The sequence below is a fragment of the Mus caroli genome, unplaced genomic scaffold (genome assembly GCF_978045245.1).
Source record: "Mus caroli unplaced genomic scaffold, Mus_caroli_1 scaffold_17, whole genome shotgun sequence".
NCBI classification, from domain to species: Eukaryota; Metazoa; Chordata; class Mammalia; order Rodentia; family Muridae; genus Mus; species Mus caroli.
In genome coordinates this window covers 61176140-61203886 of record NW_028227272.1, presented here as the reverse complement: position 1 = coordinate 61203886, position 27747 = coordinate 61176140, and positions in this window count along the sequence as shown.

Here is a 27747-nt window from a genome sequence, read left to right as displayed (position 1 = left end):
ATTAGAATGAATGCTATCACTAACCCTAGTACAAACCTGAGACATGGAAATTATTTCATATTTTATAAAATTATTTTTAATTTCAGAAGGAAAATCTTGCACCCATAGAATATTTTCTATTATTTTATCTAAAACTGAAGTACATAAAATATGTTTCAAGTCTACATTCCATTCTGCTATATTTTATGAAGAATTCCACAACATCTAATGCATTATTGTTTCTGCAAAACAACTTTTATTAAAGTTGTGTAAAAATTCATTATGTATATACTACGTTTTCTTTGTCTAGCATTGAATACTTAAATTACTTTTAGTTTCTTGTTATCATGTAAATATTCAAACATTCATTTCAATTTCTTTCTATACTAAAAGTGAGGTATGGAGTCACATAAATACTAAATTTATTTTTTTAATTTATTTTTTTAATTAGGTATTTTCTTCATTTACATTTCAAATGCTATCCCAAAAATCCCCCAGACCCTCCTCTCCCACTCTCCTCCCCACCCACTCCCACTTCTTGGCCCTGGCGTTCCCCCTTACTGAGGCATATAAAGTTTGCAAGACCAAGGGGTCTCTCTTCCCAATGATGGCCGACTAGGCCATCTTCTGATATATATGAAATACTAAATTTATAATACTAAATTTAGTAATACTAAATTTATCTCTTTAGAATTCCATAAGAACATATTTTCTTAACATCATCATACATACAAACTTAAGATTTGTTGGACACATTAATTAACAATGCTATTTGTACAGTGTGTTCCTTTGTCAAAATACCACACTGTCCTTACTAAATTTAAGGCTACTTTTGGTTCATGAAATGAAAATAATATGAGAAAAGTAGTAACATGTGACTTTTCCTTGTCAAGTCATCAACATGTTTAATGTCTAGTAATATCAGCTTTAATATTCCATAGTTCAGATACTTTTAAAAAATGGCAAAGAAGCAGCTGAGGATGTCCATCTGCTTTGGGGAAACCAAGGTGAATACTTACACATCTTTACTTAGAATGAGTGTATGCGATCTATCAACTAACACCTTCTTCTGCAAATCTGTTTTGACACACTATTTTCAATATAAGGCATGTGGAAATATAACTGTGCACTTCTCTCTCTCTCTCTCTCTCTCTCTCTCCCTCTCTCCCTCTGTGTGTGTGTGTGTGTGTGTGTGTGTGTGTGTGTGTGTATGCCCACAGGCCTGTGTGTCTGTGTGTATCATGACAGTGTCGGGAATTGAGTGAGTAATGACAAAGTAAATTGAAGTCATCTGCTTATTTTCCACATGCTTGCTTATGGCAAGCAGCTGCTTAGGAATTTCTCCCATGTTCCTCAGCTTGTGACCTCAATCTCAAGAGTTACATCCTTCAAAGCCAAAGGCTGACACTCTTGAGAAAAGACCTCGATGACTAATTTATGTATGTTCTGGTGCTCTATAAATAGCAGCATATTTGTGTAGCATGTTATCAGTAACTATGGTCATGTGTAATTCTTAATATATGATGTACATTATTCAAGTCTAGATAAGAAAAATCAAAACACTAGCGGAGGTGTAATTAACACCAAAATATGAAAAAGACTGTACACAGATCATAAAAATTAGAATTATTAGGTCCTGAAGGATGTGGATCAGCAGAAAAAGGCACCTTCCTCTGAACCTGACAATGTGAATTTCATTCCTGTGTCCCACATGATAGAAATAGAGAACTGACTTCCACCATGTAGTTTTCTAACTTTCACACATGTACCATGAAATGCTCCCGTCACATGAAGTAAAATGTAATTAAAAATAATGAAAAAATTAAAAGATGTTCTGTGAATATTTCACATAGCTTGTTGCTATATAATCTAATTATCATGAGCCAAAGGAAATATGACTGCTTTGCCAAGTATTTGGACATTTTCTTTTAAAAATATGTTCTTAAATTTTATGTTTCATATATTTTTAGATTGTATCCAATTTAAGTGAGTGCATAGCTATGTGTTTATGTCAACATGTTTTATACTCTATGAAAGGGCCAAAATCATTTTTCTGCTTGGAGATTGAAATTTAGTATATCAGTATAAATAGCATTACAAAACTGTAAGTTAAGACATGTTTTCTGCGTCTATTCTCACTTCTAAATAGCTGTGTGATGAACTTGAGCAAGTAATTTGACCTTTCTGACCTTCATTTTCTCCCAAATCGTAACTGAGATTTGGTCATTCTTAAGGTCACTTATAATGAAAAACTTCTATTAGCCATTTCACCTCAGTGCAGAACTATAAATATTTATTTGTTGGTCATAGGGAAAGAAATAAGAGGTTATGCTGCCCAATTTTCATGGCAATATTTGAAGTGGCCTTTCTACTTGCTTGTAGAAGCAAGTAGAAATTCTGGATGAATTTATACCATCACTTCTTTATATTTTGTCTTCGGATTTGCTATAAGAAGACTTGATAGCTCAACAAGAAGTATGGGCTGTCTTGGCATTTGAGTATGTACTGAATACACATATACACAGTCTCTGTATCACCTTACAGTATTTTCTCAATACATTGATATTCTTTTCTTGATACCATACTTGAAATTGTCATTTTTTTCATGTTTGTTCTCTATCCCTATTAGTAGCTGGGACCATATAACACAAATAAAATAAAAATTTCCTTAAAGCTAACCTCTTGACAGTTACTCTCACTAGGTAGGTAGGAGAGTTCTTTTTTTTTTACTATACATTACTTTTAGATGATAATGTAGCCACATTTCTCCATTCCTTTTTATTCCTTTTCATTCTCCCTTTCAAATGTACAGCCTCTTTTTCCATTAATTGTTGTGTTCATATATGCATATATATGCACACATACATATTCTTAAATACAACCTACTCAGTTTGTCTAATGCTACTTGTATGTATGTTTTCTAAGACTTCAGAATGACAGCGCTTCACATAACTGTCAAAAGCTCTTTGAAACTGTTCTTCGAAATTGTCAATCCCTTTCAAGCAGGCACTCACTTATGAAAAGCATAGAAAACTCTTGTTTAACCAGTCTCAAAAGCTTTAGGAAAATTACATAAAAATAACACGTAGAAAACCTATGAGTGTCCTACAACAGCACTTTACCCTTGTCACTTTGGCTTCTCAAAGAGTTGAATAAACTCAGCATTCACTGCTTTCTTCATAACTATTAATTTTCCTGGAAAGATATCATCCTGAAGAAGATATTGAAACATGTAGAACAGCCAAACTGAGTAAAATGGCATACCTTCTATATATTTTGCTGACACGGGCTGCTATTCAAACTTGCAAGTAGGTGTGGCACTGTGAATGCTATTAGTACATGACAAGACATACCTATCTACTATGCCATTTGTTTCCACACCAACTGACTTGTATTATTATCATTCTTGAGACAAGCTTCCTCGCAGGGAACTTTTTCTTGCTATTTCACATTTCAGCAACTTTGAACACCTTTGTGACTTTAATCAGTCACTGATCAGTGGATTCACGTTTTCAGAGCTATGTACATAAATATCTTATAATTAGATATATCACAGGGGAGTGATTTATTTAAACTCTAAGACAAGCCTCATTTTTAAGTTTGCATTTACTTGGCAAATATTGGAGGCTGTTCAACAGAAGGGAAAAGTAATATAAAATTTATGAGCAAAAATCTATCTCTTACTGAAATTGCTCATTTTAGAATCAGCTTACTAATAAAAGAAGAGGACAGGAAATATCTCACTGTTTTACATCCCATGAATTGCCATTTTTAAATGACATTGATAAGAAGTCCTTCCTGCAATAAAGTATTGATCTTACCCATCATAAACACATGAGGAACATGACATGCTAACAAAAGAACATTAGAGTGCCTAGCTTTCTTTAATAACTTAGAGACATCAATTATATTTGTTTTAACAAAGAAAAAAGGCACTATCTCATGTCTTTTTTGTCATGGTCTTCCTGAATATATTATGTTCAATAAGATGTAGAAAGGATAAGGGAATTTTAAAAAATGTAAAAATAGGGTAAGTATATTAAAATCATTAATAAGAACTCTCTACACTAATGCTAAAGAAATATTTAAAACCAATTTTAAATGTGAAGATGACCTTAAAAGAAGAATAGCTTGGGCACAAAGTCCCATGGTCCCCAGAGGACTCGCCATGTACCAGGCACCCTACACACCCAGGATGATAGGATCACTGGTGAGTGGAACACAACATCTGTTCCAAAACAATCATGACCTGTACCAGCAGGAGTAGGGACATAAGAAACCTGCCCTACCAGCGATTTGGATTCTTTCTGGTCAGCGCCAGATCCTGGCCACCTTGGTCAAGAACTCTGTGGACGGTACCATGATCCTAGCATGCCCAGGATCTTAGAATCACTGGTGAGTGGAATACAACATCTATTCCTACATAACTAGGAGTTCCTGGGGCCAGCATGAGCAGGGACACAGGAGCCCTGCCCAACCAGCAGTTTGGGTTCCTTCTGGTCTACCATAGTTTTAAACACAGTGGACAACCCCACGATCCCTAGAGGAGGTACTACTTCAAGGCTCTCTAACACACCCAGGATCTTAGGATTCCAGGATCCAAGGATCCCAGGAGCTTGGTCACACCAGGATCTCAGGGTCCCAGAGGAAGCTTGACTGCCAAGAACTCTGACACACCCAGAATCTCAGGTTCACAACATCCTGGAATCACGGGATCACAGAAAAAAATGGACTCTGAAGAGTTCTGACTCAACTTGGATTAAAGAAAGGACAGGCTCCAATAAGATATATTGAGGGCAGTAAGCACTTGAGATAATCAGATGATAGGAGGCAAGTATAAGAACAGAAGCAACAGAAACCAAGGTTACTTGGCATCATCAGAACCAAACTCTCATACCATCCAGTCCTGGATACAGCATCACATCACCACAAAAACAACATATGGATCTATAGTCACTTCTCATAATGATGATGGAGGACTATAAGAAGGAAATAAATAACTCCCTTAAAGAAATACAGAAGAACACATCCAAACAGGTGAAAGAACTGAACAAAACCATCCAGGATCTAAAAATAGAAGTAGAAACAATAAAGAAGTCACAAAGAGAGACCACTCTGGAAATAGAAAATCTAGGAAAGAAGTCAGGAGCCATTGATGCAAGCATAAGAAACAGAATACAAGAGATAGAAGAGAGAATCTCAGGTGCAGAAGATACCATAGAAAACATGGACACAACAATCAAAGAAAATGTGAAAGGCAAAAAGATCCTAACCCAAAACATCCAGGAAATCCAGAACACAATGAGAAAAGCAAACCTAAGGATAACAGGTATAGATGAGAAGGCCAATTCATGACAAAACCAAATTCACACAATATCTTTCCAGAAATCCAGTCCTTCAAAGGATAAAAAAGGGAAAACTCCAACACAAAGAGGGAAACTAAGCTCAAGAAAAAGCAAAGAGTAATCTTTCAACAAACCTAAAGAAGATAGCCACAAGAACAGAATTCCAACTCTAACAAAAAACAAAACAAAACAAGAAGCAACAACATCTTTTCCTTAATATCTTTTAATATCAGTGAATTCAATTCCCCAATAAAAAGACATAGACTAACAGACTTGTTACATAATCAGGAACCAAATTTTTGCTGCATACAGGAAACCCAACCCAGGGACAAAGACAGATATTACTGTAGAGTAAAAGGTTGGAAAACAATTTTCCAAGGAAATAGTCCTAAGAAACAAGTTGGAGTAGCCATTCTAATATCAAATAAAATCAACTTTCAACCTAAAGTTCTCAAAATAGGTAAGGAGTGACACTTCTTACTCATCAAAGGTAAATTTTACCAAAAAGAACTCTCAATACTGAACATCTATGCTCTAAATGTAAGGGCATCCACATTCATTAAAGAAACTTTGCTAAAACTCAAAACACACATTACAGCTCACAAAATAATAGTGGGAGACTTCAACACCCCACTCTCATCAATAGACAGATCCTGGAAACAGAAGCTAAACAGAGACACAGTGAAACTAACAGAAGTTATGAAACAAATGAATTTAACAGATACCAATAGAACATTTCATCTTAAAACAAAAGGATATACCTTCTTCTCAGCACCTCATGGTACCTTCTCCAAAACTGACCATAAAATAAGCCACCAAACAGGCCCCAACAGATATGAAAATATTTAAATTACCCCATGCACCCTATCAGATTACCACGGACTAAGGCTGATCTTCAATAACAACACAAATAATAGAAAACCCACAGACACATGGAGGCTGAACAACACTCTACTCAATGATAACTTGATCAAGGAAGAAATACAGAAAGAAAGACATTTTAGAGTTTAATGAAAATGCAGCCACAACATACTCAAACTTATGGGACACAATGAAAGTAGTCCTAAGAGGAAAACTCATTCCCTCTAAGTTCCTCCAAAAAGAAACTAGAGAGAGTATACACTAACAGTTTGCCAGCACACCTAAAAGCTCTAGAACAAAAGGAAGCAAATTCACCCAAGAGGAGTAGGCTACAGGAAATAATCAAACTCAGGGCTGAAATCAACCACATGGAAACAAAAAGTACTATACAAAGAATCAACCAACCCAGGAGCTGGTTCTTTGAGAAAAATCAACAAGATAGATAAACCCTTAGCCAGACTAACTAGAGGGAACAGAGACAGTATCCTAATTAACAAAATCAGATATGAAAAGGGAGATATGCCAACAGAATCTGAGGAAATCCAAAAAATCAACATATCCTACTCCAAAAGCCTATACTGGAAAACCTGGATAAAATGGCCAAATTTCTAGACAGATACCAGGTATCAAAGTTAAATCAGGATCAGATTAACAATTTAAACAGTGCAATATCTTCTAATGAATAGAAACAGTCATTAATAGTCACCCAACCAAGAAAAGCACAGGACCAGATGGGTTTAGTGCAGAGTTCCATCAGACCTTCAAGGAAAATCTAATTCCAGTTCTTCACAAACTATTCCACAAAGTAGAAGCAGGAGGTACTTTACCCAATTCGTTCTATAAAGCCACAATTACACTGATACCTAAACTACATAAAGACCCAACAAAGTAAGAGAACTTCAGACCAATTTCCCTTATTAATATCAATGAAAAAATATTTAATATAATTCTCTAAAACCGAATCCAAGAACACATCAAAATGATCATCCTTCATGATCAAATAGGCTTCATCCCAGGGATGCAAGGATGGTTCAATATATGGAAATACATCAACATAATCCACTATATAAACAAACTCAAAGAAAAAAAAACATTATCTCATTAGATGCTGAAAAAATATTCGACAAATCCAACACCCCTTCATGATAAAAGTCTTGGAAAGATCAGCAATTCTTTCCAAGAAGAATTGCTTGGAAATGTTAGGCCCATACCTAAACATAATAAAAGCAATCTACAGCAAACCAGTAGCCAACATCAAACTAAATGAAGAGAAACTGAAAGGAATCCCACAAAAATCAGGGACTAGGCTAGGCTGCCCACTCTTCCCTACCTATTCAATATAGTTCTTGAAGTTCTAGCCAGAGCAATTAGATAACAAAAGGAGATCAAAGAAATACCAATTGGAAAGGAAGAAGTGAAAATATCACTATTTGAAGATGATAAGATAGTATATATAAGTGACCCTAAAAATTCCACCAGAGGACCCCTAAACCTCATAAACAACTTCAGTGAAGTAGGTAGACATAAAATTAACTCAAACAAATCAGTAGCATTTCTCTACATAAAGGATAAACAGTCTGAGAAAGAAATAAGGTAAACAACACCCTTCATAATAATCACAAATAATATAAAATACCTTGGTTTGACTCTAACTAAGCAAATGAAAGATCTGTATGATAAGAACTTCAAATCTCTGAAAAAAGAAATGGAAGAAGATCTCAGAAGATGGAAAGATCTCAACCCATGCTCATGGATTGGCAAGATTAATATAGTAAAAATGGCTGTCTTGCCAAAAGCAATCTACACATTCAATGCAATCCCTATCAAAATTCTAACTCATTTATTCACATAGTTAGAAAGGGCAATTTGCAAATTCATCTGGAATAACAAAAAACCTAGGATAGCAAAAACTATTCTGAACAATAAAACCTTCTGGTGGAATCACCATGCCTGAGCTCAAGCTGTACTCCAGAGCGATTGTGAGAGAAACTGCATGGTACTGATACAGTGACTGTCAGGTAGATGAATGGAACAGAATTAAAGACCCAGAAATGAACCCACACACCTATGGTCATGTTATGTTTGACAAAGGAACTGAAACCAACCAGTGAAAAGGAGACATCATCTTCAACAAATGGTGCTGGTTCAATTGGCGGTTATCATGTAGAAGAATGTGAATCGATCCATTCTTATCTCCTTGTACAAAGCTCAAGTCTAGGTGGATCAAAGAACTACACATAAAACCAGAGACACTGAAACTTATAAAGAAAGGGGGAAGAGCCTCGAAGATATGGGCACAGGGGAAAACTTCCTGAACAGAACATCAATGGTTTGTGTTGTAAGATCAAGAATCGACAAGGAGGGAATGCCATAAAATTGCAAAGCTGTAAGGCAAAAGACACCGTCAATAAGACCAGAGGGCAACCAACAGCTTGGGAAAAGATCTTTACCAATCCAAAATCTGATAGGGGGTTAATATCCAATATATATAAAGAACTCAAGAAATTGGACTCCAGAAAACCAAACAAACCTGCTAAAAATGGGATACAGAGCTAAAGGAAGAATTCTCAACTGAGGAATACCAAATGGCTGAGAAGCACCTGAAAAAAATTTGCTACATCCTTAATCATCAGGGAAATGCAAATCAAAACAACCCTGAAATTCCACCTCATATGAGTCAGAATGAGTAAGATCGAAAACACAGGTGACAGCAGATGCTGACAAGAATGTGGAGAAAGAGGAATACTCCTCCATTGTTTGTGGGACTGCAAGCTTTCCTCTAGAAATCAGTTTGGCGGTTCCTCAGAAAATTTGGACATAGTACGACTGGAAGATCCAGCAATACCACTTCTTGGCATATACCCAGAAGATGTTCCAACATGTAATAAGGACACATGCTCTACTATGCTATTAGCAGCCTTATTTATAATAGCCAGAAGCTGGAAAGAAGCCGGATGTCCCTCAACAGGAGAATGGATACAGAAAATGTGGCACATTTACCCAATGGAGTACTACTCAGCTATTATAAACAATGGATTTATGAAATTCTTAGCCAAATGGGTGTATCTGGAGGATATCATCCTGAGTGAGGTAACCCAATCATAAAAGAACATTCATGATATGTACTCACTGATAAGTAGATATTAGCCCAGACGCTCAGAATCCTTATTAGAAGGAGGAACAAAATACCTATGGAAGAAGTTACAGAGACAAAGTTTAGAGCTCAGATGGAAGGAATGACCATCCAGAGACTGCCCCACTTGGGGATCCATCCCATAAGCAACCACCAAACCCAGACACTATGGCAGTTGCCAACAAGAATTTGCTGACAGAAGCCTGATATAGCTGTTTCCTGAGGGGCTCTGTCAGTGCCTGGCACATACAGAAGTGGATGCTCACAATCATCTACTGGACGGAGCACAAGTTCCCCAATGAACAAGCTAGAGAAAGTACCCAAGGAGCTGAAGAGGTTTGAAGCGCCATAGAAGGAACATCAATATGAACTACAAATACCCCCAGAGCTCCTTGGAACTAAACCACCAATCAAAGAAAACACATGGTGGAACTTGTGGCTCTAGCTGCATATGTAGCAGAGGATGGCCTAATCGCTCATCAATTGGAGGCCCTATATCCTATGAAGTTTCAATGCCCCAGTATAGGGGAATGCTAGGATCAGGAATGGGAGTGGGTGGGTTGATGAGCAGGGTAAGGGTGAAGGGGATAGGGGATTTTTGGAGGGGAAGCTAGGTAATGTAAATAAAATAAATATCTAATTTAAAAAAGGGAAAAAAGAAGAATCAAATGATTATTAGACAATGGTTCCTATGGTTTTAATTCATAAACAGGGAACATTATAAAACAGGGATCTTTTCCTGCCAGGCAATCTGCCTAATAATGTTCATGAACCTGAAATCTGTTTTATTCAGAAATCTGTTTCTCAAATAATAATGAGCTCTATCTCTAAAAGTTCTTATGTTCTATTATCTGGTAACTTTCTTTCTGAGTGTTGTGTTGATTTGTTTTTCTTGCTCAGAGTTGAATTCAGGCATATCACTCCATGCCTGCTAGAGCAATTTCTACTGATTCTCTTTTCATCCCTAGTATTTGCCTTAGGTTTCTATTGCTATGATAAAATACCAAGACAAAACCCACTTGGGGATGGGTGTATTTGTTTCCACTTACAACTCTTGGGGAGAGAGGGAGTAGGGTATAGGTTATTCTTGATCACTGAGATAGGACTGGCAGGAACTCAAGGCAGGAACCTGGATGCAGAAACTGAAGCAGACGTCACAAAGGAAAGCTGCTTACTAATTTATTCCTTACTGGCCTGCTCAGCTACTTTCTCCTACAATGTAAGACTATCTGTCCAGGGATTACACCATAACCCGAGGGTTCAGGCCCCCGCTATCAATATTGTTCAAGAATACACTTGCCATCTTATTCTTTTTAAGGCTAATTTTAATGTTGAAAATAGATATTTTTCATTCAACATATTTTGATTATGATTTCCCTGCCCCAACTCCTCCTAGATACTCCCTACCAGCCCAAATACACACACTCCTTCTTTCTCTCATTAAAAAATAGGCAGGCATCTAAAAATAATAAAATAGAATATGATAAAATAAAAAAAAAGACAGAATACAACACACCAATCAAGCAAACAGGAGGCCGAGAAGGGGGGAGGGAGGGAGGGACAGAGAGAAACAGAGAGAAAGTGACAGAGACAGACAGACAGAGATAGAGAAAGACAGAGACAGAGAAAGACAGAGACAGAGACAGACAGACAGATAGACAGACAGACAGACAGACAGACAGAGACAGACAGACAGAACCATAGCCAGAAACATGGAGTTTTGACACAAAATAGTTTGACTGTTTTCGCTTTTTTCTCCTCCTACAGATCTGCATATATATTACAGCTTTATGTGTTTCATGTATTTATAGAATTTCTGTGTATGTAAATGTATATTTGTGTGTATGTGTGTGTGTGCGCGCACACGCACGTTCGTGAGCATTTGTGCTCATTTCTAATGAAAGTGTGCATGCATAGATGCTTATATAAGTCTTATAGGTCAATATTGAGGAGTTCTTTTCACAATTAAAACTCTTTCTTCTTCATTGACTCTACCTTGTGCCAAATTTACAAAGCCAACCAGATACTAGTAAATACAGAATTTTAACTATAATAAAAACAAATCTCTGAACTTATCATCTTAATGAATGTGTGGCTGTTTCATAAGAAAGCTGAAAGCAGATAGCAAGAAGCTGAATGATAATGAAGAAAAGACACAACTCAGAGGAAATTTTACTATGAAAGTGAAAAGACTAAAAGGGAATGACCTGGCTCATATGAGTCAGAAACTGTCAAAGTCTGGTTGAAACCCTTAGGGCAATCAGGAGAGTAAGCCTAGGCTTTTGTGAGTTCGGCAAATATGTACTGTCTGTACAGCAAAGAAAGTCAAAAGTAGGTGGAATAGAGGCAGTTTGAGCTGAAGTTAGTGGACACCAGTTTTTACACTGAGATATGAATGATCTTTTACAGTTTTGTAGCTTAAAAAGAAAGATTTGAAACTATATGCTCCTAATAGTAACAGTTTTAATTTTTCGCTGTAAAAAGTATGAGCACAAATTGAGAGAGCCAGCGGGTGCTAGAGTCAATTCAGGCAGTATATGCTATTCCCCCTGTTCAGAGAAACAGAGATTAGGTATGTGCAAAATCAGTGTTGTAGAAACTCAAAAGTCATGAAGTGATCATCCCGATCTGATGTTTGTGAGGATGATATGAAGACGAGAAAGGCAGAGGGGTGGGAAGGTTTCAGCTTGCTGAGCCAGGAGATTGATGGAACACTCTTGAGTTATAGTCTCTCAACTAAGTCCTCAATGGCCAGGGAACAAGCCTTTATTACTTATTAACATATTGATTTAGTAGCACATGAAACAATGAACACATGCTTTACCACATGGTGGAAACCCAATAAATAACATGAGAATAATTTAAATGGAAATTCTAAACTGAAACACTGAATAAATAACTTCTCTTGCCCCACCCTGAGTTTGATAGTGAAATATTAGGAAATTTCTCTTTGGCAAGTGGAATGATTGATCTTGATGATCTCTTTACAATACTGACGATCATCTAAGAGATACAACTCTGGACATATTTGAAAGCTCATTTCCATAAGCTCATTTCTAGAGAATATTAAGTGAGACAAGGAGAGGGGGACACGTTCCAACTTGTATAAAAAGGCACAATGTGAACCTTGATGAGTTCCGTTCTCTCCCAGTCAGTGTAACTAGAGCTAACATAATTGAGCAGTGTCTTTGGCTTTCCAAGGAACTCTTTACCAGCCGCTCTCCAAAGATCCTCTAGGCATTCAATTCTGGATCAGGAGGGATGATGCATCTGGCTTGCTCAACTGAGCAGCTACCAGATTCTCTGCCAAAGCATAGGAGAGAGGCAGTGTTGGACTACCCAGTCTCTATCATGAAAGCCAATCTAAGTCTCCTGTAATGATATGCACACATTAAATGGGTTCTGTTCATCCACAGAGCACGACCCGACAGCAAAAAGTGACTACAGCTTCAAAAATTCACTCATGGTCCCATGAGCCTCTCTCTTTCATATGAAGAAATGTTTCAATCTGGAGGAAAGTGCTCATATCACGCTTTCATGTATCTTAAGAAAGTAAACTTAAGTAAATAATGCTAATTCCTCTATTCATCTATGGTGGCTGCTATATGGCAGAGCAAATATAGAGATTCATTTAAAACATGCATCCTTTCTCTTCTAAAATGTCCTTAATTGTTTACACACTACTAAAGAGAGTAGTAGTCTCTTATTTATAAAATGTGAAACCTTGGAATAATACTTTTTTTCTTCCAGTATATCAGTTTTGACTAAGTGTTCTCTTATCTGGTACTACACTGTTTTACGTTAATTGTATATTTTTTTAGATAACATGTTTAAATTTAATGCATCTAAATATCTTACTATATACATATTTTTGCATACACATAAATATTAACTAACATATATGTTAACTAACATATTTATAACTAACACACACATATACAAATAACATATGTATGTGCATATAAACATGTATGTTCATGTGTAGCATGCAAACCATAAGAAGTTAAGCTTACACATAGATTTGCTTGTGCTTATCTGTATGTGCTAATTAATGCACTCACTAATAAGTGGATATTAGCCCTAAAGCTCAGAATACGCAAGTTACAATTTGCAAAATACATGACATTCAAGAGAAGGAAGACCAAAGTGTGGTTACGTTGATCCTTCTTAGAAGGGGGAACAATATACACATGGAAGGAGTTACAGAGACAAAGTTCAGGGGAATAACTAAAGGAATGGCCATCCAGAGACTGCCTCACCTGGGGATTCATCACATAAACAACCACCAAACCCAGACACTACTGCAGATGCCAATAAGAGCTTGCTGACAGGATCCTGATAAAGCTGTCTCCTGAAAGGCTCTACCAGTGCCTGACAAATACAGAAGTGGATGCTCACAGCCATCCATTAAATGAAGCGCAGGGTCCCCAATGAAGGAGCTAGAGAAAGTACCCAAGGAGCTGAAAGAGTTTGCAGCCCCATAGGAGGAACAACAATATGAACTAACCAGTACCCCCAGAGCTCCCCGGGACTAAACCAGCAAAAAAGAAAACTCATGGTGGGACTCATGGCTCTAGCTGCATATGTAGCAGAGGATGGCCTAGTTAGTCATCCATGGAAGGAGAGGCCCTTGGTTCTGTGAATGTTCTATGCCTGGCATAGGAAAATGCCAGGACCAGGAAGCAGGAGTGGGTGGATTGGGGAGCAGGGGGAGGGGGAAGGAGTTAGGGGATTTTCAGAGTGGAAACTAGGAAAGGGGATAACATTTGAAATGTAAATAAAGAAAATATCTAATAAAAAAAAAACCCTAAGACCTCAGGAAAAAAAAAAGGAAAAAAAACAAAAACAAAAACAAAGAATTTTATTGCTACAAAAGAAAGCTGTAGTTTTCTTTCTTCTGCATAACTTCAGGGTTTATGCTTAATATGTTATTCCAATTTCTCTTCCAAATGTAACAAACACCCCGTGTTTATACATTTTCATTAACAATTATCAATTTTATTGTCATTTTTATTAGTTTTTTGAGAATTTTATAGAAAACGTTTTGGACTTGTTCACCCTCCTTCCTCCAAGTCTTCCTAGATCCCCCCATTCCCCGCCCTTTCCACCTAATTTTGTGTCCCATCAAGGCCAATTTGTGCTATCCAAATATTCCTAGACATAGTAGTCCTCCACTGGAGCATGGTCAATGTATCAGCAGCTATGCTTCTTCTTTGCACTCCTTCCCCCATCACCAATTCCTTTTCCTAATGCCTATGTCTAGCTATGCTGGTTCTTTGTTCACAGCTTGTAGAATTGCCCCTCGAGCTCCCCCTCAGACCACATTTCAAATGACCTCTTCTGTCTTCGAAGTCCACACTAATTCCAAGTTAGATGTTCTCATTCTAAATCCAAGAAGCACAAGAATAGCACTATGGTGGCTTCTTTCCTACCCCATCCTTTTCCTCAGTTCCATTCCTTACAAAAATCTATATCTCTAAATGCCCACATCATCAATACTAAATACAAATATCTCTCCACAAAGTGTCCTTCTGAAGGCCAAATGCTTTCTCCTCTTTTTGCTATTTCACTACTGTTAAATGTTGGGAGCTATTAAGACAACTCTATTGTCTTGATCTCCAAATTGGGCCTCTCCCCTTGGAAGAAAAGGGGGTCAAAAGCAGGCCACTGACACACAGTTCCGAGAACAACCACAGAATGTTCCAGCCCTAAGTCAGCACCAGATGTCCTGACCACAAGATGTACCCTGATACCACCAAGTTCCTGCTTCCCCGTGCAGTTGCCAAAAGAAAAATTTCCTCCGCCCCATCCCTCCTGCTGAGAAGTACTTCCTCCTTTGCTTGTGCATTTCTGCTGCCCCATTCCTCCTGCTGAGAAGTACTTCCTCCTTTGCTTGTATATTTATGCCCCATTCCTTCTGCTGAGAAGTACTTCCTCCTTTGCTTGTGTATGTAAGCCTTGAGCCTTGCTCAATACAGAGAGACCTTGATGCTACTCAGACTGCTTCTGTGTAGTTCTTGCACTTGGTTCTTGTCTCTCCCTCCCCCCATTTGGTTCTTAGGAGAAGGTCCCCTCGAGACCCTCAAATCACTGGACCTGCTGGACGGGTCAGTTAAAATTCCCACAAAAGATACATTTTCATTCATATATAGATGTCCTTTATTTCCAATGGGTAAATCAAAACACAAATGTAAACTATAATATCATAAGTAAAAAAAGGTCCTAATACACCAACCTAATGAATGCTTTTGCTTAGCAAGATAGTTGGTTAAGGTTGGCTGCTTCTCTTTTAGTGAAAGAGCTGTCTGGGATTGAAGATTTTACTACTCGGTTATTGTTTATGCTGCAAGTCTGGAAAAGGCCAAAATCCAAACACTGTTTCTACTGAATGTTTAACAGTTTTGTACTTAAGTCAAGAAAATCTTAATTCAAACCATTCTAGATATGGAACTATATGTAGTTATTTATGAATGTAATAGGTTTGCAAATATCTAATAAAGCCTGCAATACGGTCTCTACATGTATTCCAGTTGTGATTTCTTTCTTTGCTGAACATTTACTGATGCACACAGGGTTTTTGCATACCTTCCAATGTAGCAAGGCAAATGAGCACTGCAAGTGTTTGTTTTTTAATCATTATAAGATTTATGTAGATGCTGATGAAGAAATTCAATGATTTGCTACAATTTTTCATAGCTATAATTATGTTTTCTATTTAAGAAAAAGAAATCAAAACACACTAACATTTTTCTGTAAAGGGAAACATTTACAGGGCACTAATTACTCAAAGTAGTATCTAACTGTGCCTTTTCCATTTCTCTCTCTTTCTCTTTTTTTCTATTCCTACTGAGGGATTGTACAATTGCAATTCCCAGTCTTGTTATTTAGAGGAAAGACAGTAGAAGAAATTCTACTCAGGTTCTCAGTTGCTATCCAGCTTAAGATCATTTCATTTGAACACATTTAGAATTCCATGTAGCCAGCACATTAAGAGGATTTTATCTTCCCTCAAAGCAAGCTCATTATCCATAGGGCAAAACCAATAATCAACCACCATGATATTTAAGCTTACTATGTTTAGAGCCTTTTTAGACGGTCCATTTAAATATTTCCTAGCTTAACAGTTGCTAGTAATAGCAGCATTGGCTTCTGAATATTATTGTATAGCCTAATGTCTGGATTAGGGAAGCCAAGGTACAAGAGTATACAAGTGAGAATTTAAAATTTATTTTATGAAACAAGCATGGGCATCTATGTTGCAATTAGCTTTAGAATGATTACTTTTCTGTATAATTTTAAAGCAATCATAAAATAGCAACTTTAGTCTGAAAAGCCTAACTAATGCTGGTAATAGGACGAAGAAAAGACATATACACAGATACCTATACAATAAAGGTGAGATTTTCTAATCACCACAGTCACAACCTGAAAGCTCAGGAAAGGGGTCGACTAATTCTAATAGGCAATCTTTGGAGGTGAGATATGATATGCTATTAACATCCAGGCAGAGGAAGCCGTAGTTGCTAGTCTTTGCACATATTGATCAATTGTTCCTAAACATACACATTCAGCTCCCAAGGAAAGCATTGCCACTCATCTTGAGATTGGCTCATACGGGTCATCATTTTGCCAAACTACCATGGGCCAATTGGTCTCAAAGTCCTTGACAGGTTGTGCTCATGTCAAAATACACATGCATTTCATACTTTGCTCACTTGAGGTTTCCTCTATCCCTTACAAAATATGCAGAAATAAGTCATTCTGGATGTAATAGTGTAGGCTGAGCTCAGTCAGCAGTACATAACAGATGGAAAACCAACAACAGAAGACCTTGAGTGCCAAATGCTAACCTCCAAAAGAGATGAAATATTTTGAGGAAAATATACATTTTATTTCAGAACAAACTGCTCCATAAAAACATAGATGAATTTTTGCTTTTCTTTTCTTGTCTTTCTTCTTTCCTTTTTTTTTCTACATTGCTATTTTTACTCATTCTTCAGGTATGAATCTTGATATCACTCTTGATCTTGAGTTTCAAATGCCCAACTTTGTATATTTCTCCATAAAATGGATGACTGGGCAACCTTATATTGCTTTATAACTTTCATGTGAACTGTGATGTCTTCTCTAAATATTTATTTTTTTATTAGAAGAACCTTATTAACTTGCTTGTATGACTTTACTATTGTCTTTTGTCTTACTTTACTATTGCTGTCATAAGATATCATGATCAGGCAACTCATAAAAAACAGTTTATTAGGGATTATATTCTAGAAGGTGAGAGAGTCCACCTACCATCTTGTATGCTATGGGCATGGCGCTAAGATAATACCTGGGAGTCCAAAAATATTGATACTTTAGCACAAGGCAGAAAGAGCTACCTAAGAATGGTGAAGGGTTTTTTTGAAACTTCAAGTTGCAGTCCCCATGACACAATTCCTCAAAGACACAGCTGCTAAGCCTTCCCAAACAGTTCTACCAACTGAGGACTAAGCATGAAAATATATGAGCCTATGAGGTACATGGTCATTCAAAGTACCACAGCTTGTTAGACAAGAACTCATGTGAATCTCAGTGTCTGATATCCTTTAAAATAGTAAAATGATGTATCAGAATATCCAGGAAATCAAAAAGGTGAACTTGGCTTGGCCTTGAAACTTTAAAGCCTGCCCCCAGTGACATATTTCCTCCAGCAAGGGGATGTTTCCTGAAAGTTTTGAAACAGTACTACCAAGTGGGGAGTAAATATTCAAATGCCTACTGTGGACATTCTTACTCACCAGGACACATTCCTTTGGACAAGCACAGTAGGCTTTCCTTTGAATGACTTTCCAGATACAAATATCTCAAATACACAGGCAGTAATATGATTGGCAAAGAACAAAACATTGAATAAAGTTGTAGACAGAGCATAAAGGCATGAGGGAGTTAAGATTGATTGAAAATTAAAGAGAAGTGGACTGTAGGGTTTGTAGGACGAAGAAACGAAGTGTGATCACAGTGTCACCCCATGGGGAATGTATCTTGGAGAAAGGGGAGTCTGCAGGACCTAGGTGGAGTGGAAGGGGGATAAACTGTGGTTAGTGTATTATATAAGATAAAAATCTTTTTATATAAGAAAAAAATCCGTCGGCTTTCTTTGTAAAAAAGAATAGTGTGATGTGATTTATATTTGAAGGTTACCCAATCAGTTAACCAAATTGGAAATCAGTGTAGTCTCTACAAGTGGCTCAAGCCAGTCTTCTGAGCTGACATTCCGATACTCATTAACTTAACTAGAGAATACCAACATTAGCCACCAGGGAAGCGATGTGTCAATAAAAAGAAATGTACCAAAACCCTTAACCAGAGATATGTTCTTTAACTCAGACTCTGAAAAAGTTGTAGAGGTCAGAATTCTCATTAAAATTAAATTGATCCATGTTGTGATATGGATATCTTCTATAGAGGAACTTAACAGAATATAAAATTAAATATAAGGGTCAATGTTACCCTTGCCTAGCAGAAACTAATGACAAGTTGCAAATAAATGCATCATGACAGGGTGACTGTGCGAAAAGATATTTTCTAGACATGATTTATTCAGTGTACTCGCAAAGTTATACAGCTGTGATCATCAGCACAAGATATGCGTAATACTATGTCCAGCAATCTTTCATCATTGGTAGGGAGAGTCCATGAGATCCCTCCTCTGTCTGTGCTATTAATGGCAGCAGGGGAGATGGTGCCATTTTTTTCAGTGCTATAATCATGTGAGTTGTCATTGCTTCAGTTAATGACTTCCTACCCATGCAGATATAAGGAACTCTAAGCTCCATGAGTCACATACAAAAAGGAGATATGAATATAATAGAGGGGCATAATTAACAGGATGATTTCAAGGGAAAGATCAAGAGATAAGAAAGAGGGGATTGGAGATGAAGAATCACTAAAATGTATCATAAAATGTATCAAAATGCCAACATTTTTGCATTTTCTTTGTGTGTGGGAGTCTAGGCTATCTTGTGGTATGGCACATATGGAAGTCAAAGAACGAACTCCAAGAGTTGGTTGTCTCCTTGCTCAGTGTGGGTCTTGGGACTAAACTCAAGAAGTCAGACTTGGCATCAAGTGTCTTTGTTGGATGAGCCATCTCCTTGGCCCAGTTTAAGAAAGGAAACAATATGGGGAGAAATAACAAAAGGAAAAAACTATTTTTCCAACTTTTAAAATGAGGGCATTTGCATGTTCACATTCTGTTGACCTCACAAATTTTATAGCACACACCATTTACAGATTTGTAAAACTAGGAGCTAAGCCCTATACCTTAGCCTTATATAAACTTATTTTTGCCAAGGCATTATTGCAATGGTTAAGAAATATTGGAATTGATCACAAGACAGTTACATGACACAAATGTAACTTTGTCTTGATTATTTACTATTAACTAAGAACATAGGCTTTATGCTATACTTAGGATCTTTGGTTTTCAGTCTATGTAATAATACGAAGGTACGGAGCAACATGCTCTGAGCTCTACTGCTCACTCACAAAACAGTAGTCTTCTTTTCTATGTATAGAACTCCTTCTATAGATTCATTCAGTTTTGTAGCTTGAATCAAGAGTACTTGCTCTCTAAGAGATGGATTTCTATTAAAAAGCAAACTTTGTCACATTTCCTAAAAAGAACTATCAGTTACAATGATATCTGTGTAACCCATTAAATATTTCTAAGGCCCTTAAGTGTCTAATGTATTGATAAAATATAAAAAGATGTTTGTCTAGTTTTGAAATAGTCTTTTCTCATTACAGGATAGTTCAGTATATATTCTACTTTGAAATCTGGTGAATAAAGTACTTGCCACTACAGCTTATATTTAACTTAAAATTATAAAATATCCATGAATAATGATCAATGTAAAATGACTGAGGTTTACCACAGTGCTACTAAAATGTTATGTCTCACTTTATTCAGCATTCCTTAGATTATTTATGCCTTTGCAAGATTAAAAAGTACAAGTGAGTTTTACATTTTCTTAGATGTACTTAAATGATTTTTCTTGCACATTTTTAAATTAAAAAGATAAGGAAAATGAGAAACTTCTCATGTAAATCTAATCATAAAAATTATAGACTGAAGAGGACAGAATCCAATGGCAAGATTGTTTCTCGTTTTAATGTCCTTTATGCAGAAGTTGGAAAGAAAGGAGAATGCACTTATTTGATGGCAATGATTACATGAGAAATTAGAATGGGGACTGAAAGGGACAATAATTAATTTGGTACAGTTAGGATAAAGGCTTAGACAATGACCTTTATGAGACATGATGTAATTGGTAATAATTTTTACCTTAGTAGTGTACAGATTAAATGAACACCTTTATCACAGGTAAATTAAAATCAGATAATACATAAATGTGGAAGGAAATTTGTATCAACATAGAAGGTTTATATACAGCCATTATATATTGTAACACACAAAAAGGCGGATTTCCTTGCCAGAACTTCCAGTTGATTGTGTGTTACACAGTAAAGAGACTGGTTTCATAAAATTTCGTTTTTTAAGGACCATAATGCTAGTCATATTTTGTCCAATGTATTTCCCTATACATTATTTCCAGGACATAGATTTTCTTTATTTTTGAATTTCAAAGCAAAAGTACTATAGCTATAAAGTGAGTATAGCTAACTTGTCGTTAGCTGTCACGACAAAGAATGAGTCTTCAATTGTAGTGTAATGTGCATACATCAATTTCGCAAAAAGATGATGATACAGCTGTGGGATGACAAGGGAATTCATCATGCAGTGTTGAGTAGACCTCTTTTTGAGGGCTTGCTTACATATTGCAGGAAAGAAAGTGCCATTTACTGCTTAACATCTCTAGGAGCTTTGGACGAACTGATGAATAAATATATTCATGCCTTTAATTGAATGTGACCCTTGTCGTGGAAGGCTAGAGTAGTGCATTAATATTATTCATGATGGATTCGAGTGGATTTAAATGCCTTGCATTTAAAACAGCTTATTCATTCTTATCTGACCATTTATATAATTGCAATATGATTACAGTTGTGCGGATTACTGTAAGAAGGCCTATATTCAACAGTGGTGATCTGAAGAGATAAAAGATATGCAGAAATTATAACTAAATCATTCGTTGTAGTAAGCATCACAGGGAATACTTTCATTCAAAGAAAAGCAAAACACAAAGAACATGTGTTCATGTCTAAGACAAAGCCAGTCCTCTTGCCTCAAAATTTGCTGTTGAGTTTTCTGCCTCAAGAATTAAGAAGATGCTTGACAACTCAGAAGAGACGAATGGTGGATGCATATGAAGGGCTAGAATCCACAGAATTAAAATCATCTCAGATTGTTCTATATGTCTTAAGTAAAATCAACTACATTATGAGAATCTAAATCTGCATTGATGTGCCTAATTGCATTTGTTTTTCCACCCTGGGTTATTTGTTTCCTGAGAAGGTTGTGAGAAAAATGTGGGGGAAAGTATTATAGAAATGATAAATGGTCCATCAAATAATATTAAGACTTAGAGCTCTGTTCCAAGTTTATGTACATTTAGTTTTTAATTAATTAATTAATTAATAATTTACACTCCATATTTTATCCCCTTCCCCTGATCCACCCTCCAATTGTTCGACATCCCATACCTCCTACCCATCTCCTCTCTCCATATGAATGTCCCCACCCCCACCCAACCTCACATCTAAACTCTCTGGGGCCTCCAGTCTCTTGAGGGTTAGGTGCATCATCTCTGATTGAACACAGACACAGCAGTCCTCTGCTCTGTATGTGTTGGGGGCCTCATATCAGCTGGTTTATGCTGACTGTTTGGTGGTCCAGTGTTTGAGAGATTGTTGGGGGTCCAGAATAATTGAAAATGCTGGTCCTCCTACAGGATCACCCTTCTCCTCAGCTTCTTGCAGCCTTCTCTAATTCATCAACAGGGTCAGCTTCTTCTGTCCATGGGTTGGGTACTTTCAGTTTAAGTATAGTAGGTTAGAAGTCATATAGTAACCTACCCAAAAGAGGGATAATTACTTGGTGATTGACAATTAATTACTATTCTGATAAGTTTTCACATATAAGCTCCAAAAGCATTCACTTAAGTTTAACCCATCATCAATGGCATTCACTTTCAACCTGTAAAACATTGCAAAGTTCAACAATTTACTTGAAGGAATGATCTAGATAACCATTTTAGTTTAATCATTTTAATTATTGTGTGAACACCAATACCCATTTCTCATACTTTCTGCCATGAATAAGCCACTCTTTTTATGGTGGAGTCATGACCCTGTGGTGTAGTTTACAAAGTTATCTGATATGAATCTAAGTGGAACACCGTCTGTTTTGTTCTAAAGCAGAAGGAACTTAAATATTCTAAGTTTTGTGGCAAGCAGCATTTGTACTTTTTACATTCTAATAGCCTAAAATACTCCACTAAGGAAGTATAGATTATATGTGTACACACATATATTTGCACTGTTGTGAATATGCATGCTGAAGTCAGAGGCAAACCAGAAGTGTGATTCTTTAGCCACATTTTCTGACACAAGATATCTCATTGAACCTGGAATTTGGTGATAGGCTATGCTTAATGGCCAGCAATCCCCAGAAATTTGGTAGTCCCTGGCTCCCAATCACAGGGATTATAAGCTTGTACCACACTGCTCACATTTTACATAGGTGCTGAGATAAGACTCGCTTCCTCTAGTTTTCATGGCAAGCATGAAATTGAACTATCCCTCTATCCCAAATATGTACAATGTGCATTACATATATATCATAGTATAAAGAACCCTAAAGCTGATGTCATTTTTAAAGTTTAAAACCACATTGTATTTTTATGGGAATACTAAGGTGATTAGGAGTTCTCCTCTGGGTTACTCTTCAAGGAATCAGGTGTCTAGATTCTCAGAAATTGGTCCTTAAGGGGAGATCTGTCAGTGGAATGAGAACATGGTCGGAGAATTATATGAATTTTATGCCTTCCTCTTCTGAGTAGATGCCAAGACAGTCACATAAAACAATGCTAAATAGGCAGCTTTGGGGAATGAGAACTGTGAGGAGAATGAACTCAAGACAAAAAGTGGAGAGATTTGCATTAAGACATCAAGCAAAGCAAACATTTGCAGTATCTGCAGATCTAAGTTTTGCAGGTTGTTCACATTGTTTAATATGATATGAAGCCCGAGGTAGCAGGGAAGCTTTCTTTTCTTCACTTCATGAGAAGAAAAGAATATGCTTACAAGTCACATGCTGTTTCAAATACTCAGGATATTTTGCTATATGTTCTAAGGCAGTAATCTGTATAATCACAACATAATTCAATACAGCCCATGTATGCATCTCATAATCATAACCTGTGGTATTACTAAAGGCAGAGGTACAAACAAGTATTTTGGAATATATGTATATATATATGTATATATAAGTGTATATGTATACATATATACATATAGTAAAAAATCATACAGATTTTTTCAAATCCATGGAATAGCAAGAGTTGTAGCCATAATGCTACATATTTAAATTTTATCTGATTTTTTAAAACATTAATATTTTTATGATATCATGCATTAATATTTTTGCTACCTCCATTTGAGACATGTTGATTTGCAACTGTAATCCCAGTTTGGAAGGCAAAGGTGGGGGATTATGGACTTGATACCAGGCTCAGCTACACAGTAGACTCACAAATGCAGAGAGTCATAAAAGGCCAAAGAACAGAAAATAAGTGACTGCTATTTGCTTGGTTCTGCCTACTCTAAAACCAAGTGACGTTACAGATAAGGCAGAATGAATATAAGAGCCAGAGAACTGTTAATATACCTATGGAATACTGCTTTCTGAATACAGATGGCTATCGTGATCATGAGCACACAACATATGTATCTGTCCACACAAGTCCTGGATACATACATAAAACAAATTCACGGGGGTAAATGTAGAACCAATTGGAAGTAAGGAGTTTGCAGGAGAGAGCAAAGGGTAAGTGGGGCAGTCTCTGGATGGCCTTTCAGAGACTGCCCCAACTGGGAATTCATCCCATATACAGTTACCAAATCCAGACACTACTGGGGATGCCAACAAATGCTTGCTGACAGGAGCCTGATATAGCTATCTCCTGAGAGGTTCCGCCAATACAGAGGTAGATGCTCTCAGCCAACCATTGGAATGAGCACAGCGTCCCCAATTAAGGAGCTAAGAGACAAAGCACCCAAGGAGCAGACGGCATTTGCAGCCTCATTGGAGGAACAACAATATGAACCAACCAGTACCCCCAGAACTCCTAGAGACTAAACTACCAACCAAGGAGTGTACATGGAGTGAAACATGGCTCCAGTCACATATATAGCAAAGGATGGCCTTGTTGGATGTCATTGAGAGGAGAGGTCCTTGGTCCTGTTAAGACTCTATGTCAAGTGTAGAGAAATGCCAGGACAGGGAAGCAGGCTAATGAGCAGGGGTATGGGGTGGGATAGGGGGTTTTCGGAGGGGAAATGAGGAAAGGGGATAACATTTGAAATGTAATGTGGGTGGGCTGGGGAGAAGGTGGGGAGAGGGTATAGAGAACTTTCAGAGAGGAAACTAAGGAGATAGCATTTGAAATGTAAATGAAGAAAATGTTTAATAAAAAAATTATCTATATTTTTCTCTGCCTGGATATGTCTTATGACTATATAGTATTCCATTGTAGTATCATCTGGTTATGAATGTATTAACTATTTACTTATTAATATATATTTAATATCTATTATGCATTATTTATTGAAGTAAAGTTACATGCACATTTATTAATCAATGTTATATATTTATATATTTAATTCGTGTTATTTTTACATATATTTATTAAATATGTGTTGACTACTTTCAGTGTGAAACCATCATAAAATTATTTTACATAATTTTGGTATCCTATTTGTCTGTTTGTGTGTGTTCAAGTGAATTTTAAATGAGTTGGTAAGTATCTAATCCTATCTTTGTTGTAGCATGTAGGGAAAGGCAATGTCAGGCCTCTATAAAATTGGTTCAGTGACTTTCAGAGTGAGTGTCTATTTCTTCACGTCTTCCAACAATGACACAGAGTCCCTCTTGACTACTCCTTCACTGCTGATTGGTGGTTACACTGGTCATTATCACTAGGATTTTAAATGTATGTGTAGGTACAGAAACAGTCATCTTGGGGAATTTCATTTGCTTTTGTTCTCCTAATCATAAGCACCATTGCCCTTGTGTTTGTATGCTTATATGCCATGGCATTGAATCTTTCCTTGGAAAGTTTACTTTTTAATCGTCTAAATCCCCACAATGGGTTGTGTTTAATGTTTAAGATCATTTTAGATTTCTGTGGAGGATGAACTGTAAATAGTATATGATAAAACATAGCTAGCAACTCATCAATCCACAATGGAACTTCTAAAAGTAATTGAGGAGGTAAGAAATGAACTAAATCTAACATGATTGATCCCTGCTTCTAAAACCCTTGGGCTGGGCATGGACAGAAGATGTTGAAAGATGAAGTCTCTCTGAATTTACACACGTAGATTTTATGTCATTTCCTCACTTAGTAAACATTCTTATAAATCAAAAGAAGATTAAAAATAACCAATTAGGCTTCAACATAAATGTATCTGTTTTGAATATTTTTACTGTAACTGTTAAACTGTATAAAATATACAAAAGTATAATCAGTGATAAATATCCAAAGGACACATAGTTAAAAACACTACTATGAAGCCATTTTGGAGACTGCTGTCATATGCATTAGAACCTGTGCAAAAGCAAATTGACTGACAGAATTGGGAGCTGAAAGACGCACAGGATTTAAGAGCATTTACTGCCCAATCATGACGAGTAGAGTTTGAATTTCGGCACCCAAGTAACTAAGCAGGCACCCGCAGCTCCAGGTCAGAGGGATAGGACATATTTTGATGTCTTCTTCACATACACCCACGAGCATGCCTGGAGTATGTTAGATATGCCTGGTATCACCAATTTTCCCTCTCCTAGCTGCTGCAGATATCATTTGCAAAAAGCTTCCCATCATGGTGTGTCGATATTACCATCATTTGATTTATACGCTACCCTAGGTTCTTAGTGTTAGCCATCCTCTATATTTTTAATTATTTAAGATGTTTTATGCGACTATTTAAATTGATAACTCTGCATCGGATTTTTTTTAATGTATGCATATGTGGGCATCTGATATACATGTTTGCCATACTTTCTTCACAGTAGTAAATTCTCAGAGACAGAAAAAACCTTCTTTAGAAAGGAAAACTCACAAATTTGGAAGCACTGCTGAGAAAAGCAGGGAGCTTTGTCTTGTTCAAATTCATTTAGACAACAGCATGTTGGCAGTAAACTGCTGTGAATGCTTATTGCAAATGCAAGGATGAAAGGAACTTGATATTAAGCCACAGCTCAATATAAAGATTTCAGTGACACAGACAGGAAGAAGAGGCCTAGGCGTGATGTCAGTAAATTCTAGTTTAGTCAGTATTTGTCAAGATAGCTTGACATTTTTTTGATAATAGAAAACTCAATATTGCATTGGTGTTGTTGCTTGGGACTCTTATTAGATCACTAAAAATGTGTGTTCAAATAATAAACAATATGTGGCAAAGTACACTTTTGATCAAAAAAAAAAAACTGTGGCCACTCATTTATGAATTTCCACATGTAATAGGAACGAATTTGAAGCAGAAAAGACAGCAGATTCAGTGGGAAGGGAATGTGAAACTGTCCTGTGTACTCAGTCATAAGCAATCCAATTCAGTAATGTTTAGAATGTAAGTGATGTGACTTCACGCAGGCACGGGACCCAGAGGGTCTGCGGCAAAAAAATATCTGATAATGCTTTACAAATACACATCCAAGAGGAGACTTATCTTAATGTGCATGTCAAAGGATGCACTAAGAGTTCTTAAACATAACTAAATGACTCTTCTTTTAAGAACGTAATAATGTTAATTAAAAAATAATAACCTTGTGTTTCAACTGCGCATCTCTTAGATACTTCTGGAATAGGTCTATTCATTTGCTTCTACACCTTCATCTTGATGCCAATCACATACCATATAAAGACAGACATACTGCTAAAATAAAGGAAAGTCAACATAGTCAAAACTAAACTATGTCAACCATACCAATGGTATCTTTTAGATGATAGGCCACTGTCATTACAATGTGTTCTGCATCATTGTATGCTGTTCATGCATCTGTATGGCATCCTTCAACTGAGTTCATGCACTTATGATATATATCATCACAAGAGCATATATATATATATATATATATATATATATATATATATACATGATTACACTTAGTTAATGAACTTGATCAGCTTGGGCTTATCTCTTTCCTAACTCAGTGTTCAGAAACCTGATTGGCATTTTGAAATCCATAATGGAAGACTGTAC